Source organism: Xenopus laevis, chromosome 2S (genome assembly GCF_017654675.1).
Source record: "Xenopus laevis strain J_2021 chromosome 2S, Xenopus_laevis_v10.1, whole genome shotgun sequence".
Lineage (NCBI taxonomy): Eukaryota > Metazoa > Chordata > Amphibia > Anura > Pipidae > Xenopus > Xenopus laevis.
The window spans coordinates 23,902,736-23,915,084 of record NC_054374.1 but is presented as its reverse complement, the minus strand read 5'-3'; positions in this window follow the sequence as shown (position 1 = coordinate 23,915,084).

Genomic DNA, 12,349 nt, shown 5'->3' with positions numbered 1-12,349 from the left:
ACATCAGCTCTTTGGAAGTTTGGGACTTCGGAGGGTTCGGGACAGGAGGTTCAAAGGTGGCCATACTATTTAGAAAACTGCAGCACAGCCGGACCCCCTTTAGGCCATGTATAGCAGTACCCCATGTGCCCCCCTGATTGATTGATGTTCCTGCCATTTTTGTGGTTTATTTTAGTTATTTTTAGGAAAGGTTTTTAACTTTTTTCTTAAGCAGAAGATCAGAGCAGCCTCTTTCTTTCTCCCGACAACTTCCTTGACTACTTGGTGGTCAGACTGGTGGGAAACTGACCAGCAGGTGGCGTTGTTGTAACAAAATTTATATTAACAGTACATGTATCCCTTAATATCTTGGAATTAAAGAAAAATAAATGAATAAATCACTTATATTGAAGGTTTACTTATCCTTTAAATCATGACATGTATTTTAATAGCATTTTTAACATGTTAATTTGGCCACAGTAGTCAGAAAATAAATATAGTGTGGAGACGAAAGACTTGTGCTGTTGCTCTGCTCATTACTCACTAACTTAATTCTCTGAATACAGCAACATTTTCTCACCAAATATGTCCGGCCAGCTGAAATAAAGAACAAGTGGTGCTGTTGTTTCAAATTCATTATATTAGCTGTGTAAAAACTCGTCATATCTTGTAACCTAAGGAACAAAAGTGCATATAAGAGCTCTCTGAGCAATAATGTGTTAATTCATTTTGAGGCTGTACGTTTTTTATTATTATTATTATTATTAATATCATCATCATCATCAGTAAAACAAAAAACATGACTCCCATTTAAACCATTTAAGCTGCTGAAAACAGTACCAGTCAGACTGTTTATATTTTCTGCACTGCTGGTTCTGACTCCTGAACTAATGTGGAAAAAGCCAGCTATATAACAGAAGTGAAGTGACTTCTGATACATTGTTTTAAGAGCCTGAACTAGAGGAAAAAAAAAAAAATTATATATATATATATATATATATATATATATATATATATATATATATATATATATATATATATATATATATATATATATATATATATATATATATATATATATATATATTTCCACATAGGCAGCCGCACTCTGATCCGGATCTGTTAGTTCGATGGTGGGTGCTGGATCAAAATTTATCATATAATTCCAGAAAGAACCGCACTCCAACTTGTTCTGTTGCATAAATTCACATTTTATTGTATATATAATTTATCATATAATTCCAGAAAAGAACCGCACTCCAACTTGTTCTGTTGCATAAATTCACATTTTATTGTGCTCAATTTGCGTGTCCGCAAATTGAGCACAATAAAATGTGAATTTATGCAACAGAACAAGTTGGAGTGCGGTTCTTTTCTGGAATTATATGATAAATTATATATATATATATATATATATATATATATATATATATATATATATATATATATATATATATATATATATATATATATATATATATATATATATATATATATATATATATATATATATATATATACTCCAAGGAAGACCAGCAACACCAGGGTTTCAGTGTAACAAAGCAAAGTGTATTCAAATATGCATGAATAGCCGACGTGACGTTTCGGTCCACGCAGGGACCTTCCTCGTGGCAACCATGCTCATAATCCACATTCCCATAAATACCCAACAAAAGGAAGTGACATCAATAGCAATTAGTGACTGCTGTGCATCTTCAAAAAAATTTTTAAAAAAATTTTTTAAGATCAATGATAAAAGGTAATCTCTAAAACAACCCGGCAAATGCCAATAGTGTATTCAACATGTTACTTAGTGAAATATCATGTGTACCAAATATTTTATATGAATGCATAAAAACATTAAATATGTGCATGAACTATATGTTCAATAAAATTATGTCTGTGTTTTGAAGGTAATAAAGTGTCAACAATATTCAGTGTGTAATGGCTAAAAGTTATATACTTAAAAACAATTATAAATGCCTCAAACCGTATATGAGCACCCTTGAAGTTAGATACTATTCATACAATCAAAAAAAGAAGAAGAAATCGTGGGAACTATTCCCATTCTATTCGAATGCTTTTAGGGGCTCTAATCTAGATCCGAGGCAAAAAAAGACAGTCAGAATCCGTACTAAATACATGGAACATCAGACCACACTACATAGGAAGGGAAATGATTCCTTACAAAATTGCCCAAAGTATGCTGACTATACGGGGGGCTCATTCACTCACAGGTAACAGCTCAACGATAATGAGGTATTTAGACCCTTCGGATGAACACAGTTCAGTTTATATGTCCAGAATGCTTCTCTCTGTAACAAAGCTTGATCTATGTTGCCTCCCCTTGGTAGATCTGCAATACAATCAATAGGCATGCATTTAAATGCAGAAGCAGGATGTTTAGCCATCAACCAGTGCTGAGCCACAGGTTGTTTCGATATATCCTGTTTGGTGTCTTTCCTGGGTTTGGGGTCAAGTGCGGCCCTGATGGTTGCCCGGTGCATGCTGATGCGCTCCCTCAGTTGTCTACGAGTTTTGCCACAGTATAATAAACCACACGGGCATTTAATTATATATATCACATTCTGTGAAATGCAGGTCAATCTCTGCTTAATCTCATATGATTTGCCCGTGTGTGGATGAAAGAATTTGTCTCCTGTGATCAAGGAGCTGCACATAACGCAACCACCACATCTGTAAACACCCACTTTGCCTGTAACCATCAATGATTTGTATTTGCTTACCGGGTCCGCCGGTGACAGAAGTTCTTTTATATTCCTATGCCTTCTGTGTCCAAAACGTATCCATTTACGGTTAATGCCCATGAGTTCTGTGTCAGTTTGAACTATAGGCCATTGCTGTAATACAGAATGCTTGATTAAAGGAGTACATGCATCAAATGTGGTCATATAGTAAATTATATCCTCCGCATTTTTCTTTTCAGCGGTACCCATTGGACCCCTCAAGATGAGCTCTCGATCCTGGGATTCGGCCCATTCCTTTGTTTTATCTATTAGATCACTGGGGTACCCCCTCTCACGAAACTTCTGAGCCATAGTCTCCAGTGCCTTAGCCCTTTCTAGCTCGTTACTCGTTATGCGAATGACACGGAGCATCTGTGATCTTGGCAACGAATTGAGCAAATGACGGGGATGTCCACTGCTGTAGTGCAGTAACGAATTCCTATCCGTAGGTTTTTGGAATATCTTAGTATGTAATCGGTGTGATTCTATGTCCTTATACACCGTTACATCAAGATAGTCTATACTGTTACAATTTTTCTGTGCAGTGAACCGTATTGGAGAGACTGTCCCATTAAGATCAGATATAAAGAGCGATAGCTCCTCCTCAGTGCCATACCACAAAAAGAATAAATCGTCTATGTAGCGCCTATAGTACCCACCATGCTTGCGAAACTTTGGATGGCCGTATATGTACGTTGTTTCATAATCATGCATAAACGTATTTGCATAAGTAGGCGCTACATTAGAACCCATGGCGGTCCCCGACAACTGTATGTAGAAATTGTTTTCGAACTTGAAGTAATTTTTGTGCAATATGAAATCAAGTAAATCTATCACAAATTCCGATGGGGGACCTGTATATGTTGGGCTTTCATGCAGCAGTTTTCTCACTGCATCTATTCCTTTATCGTGTGGTATGCACGTATAGAGACTGTGGACGTCCATAGTTACAAAAAGGAAGTTCATGTTGGCTGTATCAATACTAGCAACCATTTTTAAAAAATCTGTTGTGTCGCTTAGATAAGAACCCAACTGCCTTACTAGGGGCTGAAGTAACACATCCACATACCCCGATATTTTTTCAGTCAGGGAACCCCTGGCCGATATAATTGGCCTCCCCGGGGGTTGGGTTAACGATTTATGGACCTTTGGTATAGTATAAATCACGGGTCTTACCGGATGCTCAACGTATAGTCCATTGTATAAAGTCTCCGATATCCATCCATGGGTGCATGCTTCCTCCAACAGAATCTTGAGCTGTGTCTGAAAATTGAGAGTAGGGTCATAGCTTAATTTACAGTAACAGCTTTCGTCTGATAACTGTCCCAATATCTCAGTTCTGTAATACTCATAGTCAAGAACAACTACTGCACCTCCCTTGTCAGCGGGCTTGACGATTATATTGGAATTCTCACGTAACCCTCTTAGGGCCGTGCGTTCCTCTTTGGTACAATTCCCCCTATTGCGTGGTTGTTGTAAGAGATCTGGTACTGCTGCGTCCAACATGCGCGAAAATGTATGTAAAGATGCATTATTAATAATCGGGTCAAAGACACTTTTAGCTCTAAATTGGGGTATAATGCTATTGTCCTCTGTTATGCTTCCCCTGGCTCCTTTAAAGTGCTCCTGCAGTCTCAATGTTCGCGAAAATTTATAATTGTCCACAACAATGTTAAAGTCCTGAGGCACTACAGATGGAACATAGGATAACCCCTTAATCAATACGCTTACCTCAGGTAGCGTTTTAAAAAATTTTTTGAAGATGCACAGCAGTCACTAATTGCTATTGATGTCACTTCCTTTTGTTGGGTATTTATGGGAATGTGGATTATGAGCATGGTTGCCATGAGGAAGGTCCCTGCATGGACCGAAACGTCACGTCGGCTATTCATGCATATTTGAATACACTTTGCTTTTTTACACTGAAACCCTGGTGTTGCTGGTCTTCCTTGGAGTATCTACAATTCTTACCTTGCACCCAGGTAACACGTCATCAGCAGGGTGCTGTCCTAATGAGGATATATATATATATATATATATATATATATATATATATATATATCTCTATATCCATAGGAATGAATGAAGCAACATTTGATTGATGCAAAAAGTGTATTAAAATTCAGAACATCACAAAGCGGCGTTTCTGACAAACTATGTGCCCTTTCTCAAGCCAAATGAACAACAGCATTACACAGGTGAAACATATTTAAGACAGTGGAAAGGAAATGTCCTCATAGCTTGTATCACCCTCAATTCGCATATATGCATTTATAAATACAAAAAGAGGTCGTAATCTTTATTTAAACCTGCTGGATGTAACGATTACGTTTGTTAATCCACCACAGCTCCCTTTTTTTAATTTCAGCTCTCTATCTCCCCCTCTTTTTAACGGAAGTATCGTTTCTAATATCATAAATTTTAATTGATCTGCAGTATGTCCCTTCTCTATAAAATGTTTTGAAACAGGTAACGTGTTATTGCCTAGATTAATGCAGGGGGGGTTGTGTATTTTTATACATTGCCTAGATTAATGCTTGAGCGATGTTGAGAAATACGTGACTTTACCATCCGAGTAGTTTCACCTATATAGATGAGACCACATGGACATATTAGTACATAAATCGCAAACTTAGAAATACATGTGAAGTGTTCCCGTAAATGCACAACTTGTCCAGTGTGGGGATGAATAAATTCTTTACCCTTAAGGACATATGGGCATTGTACACATCCCAAACATCCTAAACATCCCTTTTGCCCTACCACCCCAGAATACGTTTGCCTCCCTGGGTTTGGCTTTCAATACAGATGAGGTGACCTGAGACCCAATGGTCTGGCCCCTACGATATGAAATCAAAGGGGGTGCTCTAAATTCTTGTATCAATGGGTATGCATTCCGCAAAATATACCAATGTTTCTGCAAAATCTTACTGTCCGCCTCACTTCCTGTATGGAATTGGGTGACAAATGGTATACGGTTAGATTTCCTCACTCTTTTCCGAGGATGTCTCACCTTATACTGGGCCTGTTGTATTATTTTCTCCGGATACCCCCTTGCTCTAAATTTGTGGCACATAATTTGTTCCTGTTTGTTTTTTTCATTGTCCTCACTTACTAATCTATGTACTCTTGAAAGTTGGCTGATGGGTATATATTTTTTAGTATGGGATGGATGTTGGCTGGTATAGTGCAAGATTTGGTTCCTATCCGTCGGTTTAGTGTATAATGAAGTACATATTTGGCCGTCAGAACCTTTGTATACAAGGACATCCAAAAAGTAAATTTTTTGGAGATCAAAAGAAAGTGTAAAAGTGATAGAGGGATGTATCCCATCAATCCTATCGTGGAACTGCCGTGTGTGTGTTTGTATATATATATATATATATATATATATAGAAGTAACAAAAAGGGTCCGCACACACAGGACTTGAGTGAGAAAATAAGTTGGTCGTTTATTCAACGTTTCGGCCCAGTCACATGAGCCGTCTTCAGGAAGTGACGGCTCATGTGACTGGGCCGAAACGTTGAATAAACGACCAACTTATTTTCTCACTCAAGTCCTGTGTGTGCGGACCCTTTTTGTTACTTCCATACAATGTTCAATTGCTCCAGCACCTAGGCATCCATTTTGTGTTCTGTGTGCACCGACCCTATGGCTTTTATATATATATATATATATATATATACACACACACACACACACACACAACTAGCCTTGGGTAGGCCAAAACGTCAGTCCTGTGTAACTAATAAATGATTTATTTTTCTCTATAAGACCTGTGAGTGCGGATCTTTCTATAGTTGTTGGATATATTTTGTTGTTTCTGCACCCAGGCAAATTAATTCCTTTTTCCGAGAGTGCTGGCAACCTTTGGAGATATATATATTTTGTGAGCTTCAAGTAGCGAAAACCCAAGGCCCGGCACAGTTTTCAGCACAGAGAATGGAGACTGACACCGCCTTTAAGCTTAAATGCAGCTTTGCTGACTTTTATTTGACACAAACTGGCTTCACATTGGGGATAACATTATCTTCACATAAGCATTAACAGTCCCAATTCACACCCTCACTGGTGTTAACTTTAACTCACGGTTTCCTTAGCCCTCACTGGCTTTTGGTGGACTGCAAATCCCAGAATCCTCCCTGGGCCACACTCAAGACACACTTGTCTCCTGGGAGGGTTTTCTCTTTTCCTCTCCAGTCCTTTAGAGCTCTCTCTCTCCAACTCAGGTCAGCAGGGAATCACTCTCCTTCCCAGCTACACAGAGGCACCTTCCTTCACTCAAGAAGGTCCTCACGTGGCCCCCCTCCTCCAACTCCAGGAGATATCCAGGGGAAGAAGCCCTGAGGTGTTGCTCCACACCTCCTTTTTAACTACGGTACATCAAACCTGTAGCTAATTACTTAGCTGCCTCTAGATTGGCAGCTGCAAAACCCTTACATGGAGCAAGGAATGGAAGCACACCCTACTCTCTTTCATCCACTCGAGGGACCCATAATCCAGCTTTTACTAAACTGGTTCATCACTTAAACAGCTTAACTAACTGCAGCAATACACATTTACCTGGAGTTTCTTATTTCACCAGCCTAATGCTGGTGAAATACACTTGATATTATGCACTTTTGACACACATACAATATATATATATATATAGATATATTTGGGTGCAGTTCCCCTTAACTTGGATGAATAGAAAATCTTGTAAGGGAATCTAACATGTAAACAATTGGGTTTCTCGAGGTAATAAGGAATATTGTAGCAGTTTTAATTATCTTCCTGAATACCTCTATGTTAAATGGGGAGGAATATGCTCAGTGTTGGACTGGCCCACTGGGATAACAGGAAAAGTCCCGGTGGGCCCAGGTGTCAGTGGACCCTCATGATGCTAAACATTTGGCCTATTTCATGGCCATTCCCTATTTCTATGAGAGCAAAGAGTCTAAATAGATGGAATAATTGATTATAGTATCTAAAGAAAAGAGACAAGGGGAATAGAGGTTGAGTGAGGAGAGGAAGAATAATAGTACTGAGAGTGGGTCCTGGCTAAGGTTTTTTGATGGGCCCCTGGTCTAAGGTTTTTGGGTGGGCCCCTGGTGTCCCAGGCCGACACTGAATGTGCTATAATTTTTAGCTAAACCTGGGAGAGCTACTGAATAAGCCGTGATCTGATTCTCTGAAAAGGACTTTAAAAGTTCCAATTGCAAGAGTGATCCCCAGAGAGTGAGCCGTTTAAAGGACCAATGCATTATCTGCCTAGGAGCAAATTTAGGGGTCTGTTCCTGCTGAATTGTGCTTAGTACATGGAATACCTATGCTGCCATAGGTTTATGGGATCTCTCTGTACAGACTATGAACAAACTTAGGGACTGTTCCTGCTGAATTGTGCTTAGTACATGGGAATACCTATGCTCAGGTCCGGACTGAGAATTAAAATAGGCCCTGGCATTTCAGGTACACAGAGGCCCAATCAGCCCACACAGAAGCCCAAACAGCCCCCACCAGCCCATTAAATACTGACTTTCTATGGGAACTTATAGCAGCCCCTCTGGCATTTGCCAGAACCAATAGATTGCCAGTCCGGGCCTGCCTATGCTGCCATAGTTTTATGGGATCTCTCTGAACAGGCTATGAGCAAACTTAGGAGGCTGTTCCTGCTGAATTGTGCTTAGTACAGGGGAATACCTATGCTGCCATAGTTTTATGGGATCTCTCTGAACAGTCTATGAGCAAACTTTGGGGCTGCTCCTGCTGAATTGTGTTCGGTGCAAACATAGAAAGTTAGTCATACTGTATAACTGCTGTATTACATTACTTTTCATTTTGGCTGATCATTCCCCTGGCCCAATAGTTCAAACCCCAGACTGAATTCTTGATACAACATAATGTGGAAAAATAGAAGTTTACGTAAGAATGAAACTGCCAGTTCAGTAACAGGATTGGATACTAAGCTGAAAGACAAAGCATTTCCTACGTGGCCTGTCTCTCCCTAAACTGGCACAAGTATCGGAAATCAAGCCTCTGCCCTACAGAAATGCAAACTGCAGCCATTTCAGATACAAATGATGAAATTCAGTGGAATCATATAATCCTCTCAGTCACACCGACGCTAATGGAATTCAGTGAATAATTCCCTAGCTTTGCTGACTGTGAGCATTTGTTTGCAGCTCCCCTGTGCGTTCTGTATTAGCCTTTTTATTTAAGAAGATGATATTCTTTGGAGAGATTCAGCAATATATATAGAATTCTGCATTGTGCACATTTTCTTTAGTAATCAAAATACCTTTTTCCCTATAAATATTGCCAGTGCAGCCTCACTAGTTGGAAGTTGGTGCAGACAGTGTTAGTGAATGAGCCATAGTTTAGGTGAAGCCTTCTTGTTTCTTCTTTGTAGCTTTTTGGACTAGATACTCCTGAATAGATCCACCAACTACAAGATGTCCACATGGGCACCCAGGCAGCTGCTGGTCTGCAATTGCACTGCTACTGTTGTAGTGATGGGCTATTGCTTTACATATGGTAAAGCTGTCCATTGAAAGGTCCTTCATCTAGTTCTGAACTTCCCCTCTTCCCCTTCCCCTACTGTAGACTTAGAACTGGACTTCAGTTAGAACTGATTAGCTGTGGTTGTGCTATACTGATATAAAGTTACTATATTGGCCAACCACATTTGTCCAAGTTTGGTCTCCTCAAACCATGGCTTTCATATCTCTTCCCCTTGACTTGCTTTATAGTCACTTATTGGAGACTTTTGGATAATCCTTTAGTAACTTGTCTCCCTAATGTATGGTTAAAATTTATTGGTAAATTTTTGGGTTGAGTGATGATTCTATCAAGAGTCATCCACAGACTAAATATCACTCTTTTTAGAGCAAACTCACAGCACCCACCCACCCCAACCCAAAGAGTTCTCTAACTGATAGCAGGGGACCTTTTTACCCATAAAGTGGATCACCGTACCAGAGGCCACCCCTTTAGACTAGAAGAAAAGAACTTTCATTTGAAGCAACGTAGGGGGTTCTTCACAGTGAGGACAGTGAGGTTGTGGAATGCACTGCCGGGTGATGTTGTGATGGCTGATTGAATGGCTTGGATGATTTTTTTGGACAGACATAATATCAAAGGCTATTGTGATACTAAGCTCTATAGTTAGTATAGGTATGGGTATATTGAATTTAATTAAAAGTAGGGAGGGGTGTGTGTATGGATGCTGGGTTTTCATTTGGAGGGGTTGAACTTGATGGACTTTGTCTGTTTTCAACCCAATTTAACTATGTAACTTACTATGTAACTGTGATCCTGGTGAACTATCTGCAGAGTAAACTATAACTATAAAGCACTGAAACAACTCAAAAATTCTGAAAATACTCCAACTGTAATGCTCACAAATTGTTGAGTATGGTGTTTATAATCTACTGAAGAGGTTACTGTCAGTGCCCAAAGGCTCCGCTAGCATTTGTGGACCTAGGAGGAAGCAACAAGTCCAATACAGTTCATGGTATCCATAGGGTAGAAGAAGAAGAATAGTCAAGTCCAGGCAAAAGGTCAATTCAGTCAGCAAGGTTCTTAGTCGAGATAACAGGCTGAGGTCAAACACAGGAATCAAGATCAATATCAGAGGTCACACCCAGGAACACAAGAAGTTGAACCTATAATTGGGCTAGGTCTGCAATGTTCTGGCGTCTTATATAGGCAGGATTTTGCGCCAAACGGGCGTGATGACGTTGTTACGTGTTGACGCTGTGCACATTTGACGCCAGGGGCGTAACTACCAGGGATGCAAATGGGCCAGGGCCAGCACCCCCGCAGGCCCCCCCGGAAGATCGTGCGCGCTGCAGCCGGCTGCAGTCGGCTGCAGTCGGCTGCAGGCGCAGAGAAAAATCGCCCAGACGAGGGTGGGGACGGGCCCGTCTGCACGGCCCACACCAGGGCCCGCCCCCACCAAGTTACGTTACTGTTTGACGCATTGGCATCAGAACGTGGCATGTGGAGGACCTGGGTGCCGACATCTTGCCTATGGCGCCGGAGATTGGAACGCTGGTGGTGGTGAGTACTCCTTACAATTATCCTCAATCTACTGGTTATAGTTCATCTACTGAGCATATTATACGCAGGCTACTAGGCATGTTGTACAACTGACACTTAGTATGGAGCACTCAAACTCCTAAATACTGACCATGGTTCACTAGACCATCTGTCCATGATGCTTTCTATAAATAAGTGGCCCCTGTCGTTCCAAAACCAGCATAACAGCAACCTCAAACTACTTCCTCACTGGATACTGACAAATCGTTGCTCTAGGCTAACTTCTGGCATTTTTGCCCACAGCCTGCTTTTCCCTGAATGGTGGAGCATACAGGTGGGGCAGGTGAACCAAGCCCTAGGACTGTCTCACACTGCAGTGCAGGTGCAGAAGATCATATACCACAGCAAATACAAATCCAACACCATTACTAATGACATCTGTAAGAACTTAATATTAAACTGGAACCCTGTTTGCAACTAGTGTGAGTGGACATTCCTAACTCAAGAATTCAATCCAGGAAACACCCATTATACCTGGATATCAGGTGTGCAGGAGTAGCCAGTGCCGGATTTGTGGAAAGGCCACCTAGGCCTGGGCCTAGGGTGGCAGGATTTTAGGGGGGGGCATGCTGTCCAACCACACCCATATTGGTTCAAAAACACCGGGGATGCACAGGAGATTCCATCATTTTTTAAATTTCCCATGCACCAATCCTTATTGCTCTGGTCCAGATGATGAAAAATTGTGCGAATAAAGGGGAGGGTACAGGGGTGTCGAACATCAGTGGGACTAGGGGTGCCCACTATGTAAATCCTGCCCTGGGAGTAGCAAAGATTGTTGGCTGTAAAGCACCATAGTGCCAGGGCTGTCGCATCTAAGTTTATGGTTAGCTCTAGTCTATGCCAATATTTATGTGGGGTTTAGCAAATGTCAGAGTTGCCGGCACTTAATGGGTTGAAGGATTGATGATATAAACATTTACCTTCTGTTTAAAGAATTTTCAGGAGAATGATATGGCCGGGGGGCAAGTTTGGAGAAACGTGCAGTTGGGTAAACTTGCTAAATTATATAGTGAATAAAGTACCCCCTCTTGTAAAATATAAGGATATTATAAGTTACCGAGGAGTTCCATGACCATATAAAAACACGAGGCCGAAGGCCGAGTGTTTTTATATAGGTCATGGAACTCCGAGGTAACTTCTAATATCCTCATATTTTGCAACTGGGGGTACTTTATTTATTATAATACACAAGTTTCAGTGAGTCATGTGACAGAAATGACATTAGAACTCACTGTTTATAACTGATGACATCAGAACTCACCGTTTATAAGGATATAATTTACAAGATATTTATTTGTGTCCATCGTAGGACTGGCCCATTGGGACACCAGGAGATATCCCACCAGGCCCCAGCTCTAGTGAGCCCTGACGCTCCAGGTTCATGCAGCCTAGGGTTGCCACATTTTGGTTTGTATAACTCTTGGCAGGGGGCGGAGCCATGATGCAATGGGGTGTGACAGTGATGCGAAGGGGTGGAGCCATGACATCAGGGACATGGCTATAACGTAGCAATTGGCCGATCGGCGCATCAATCATA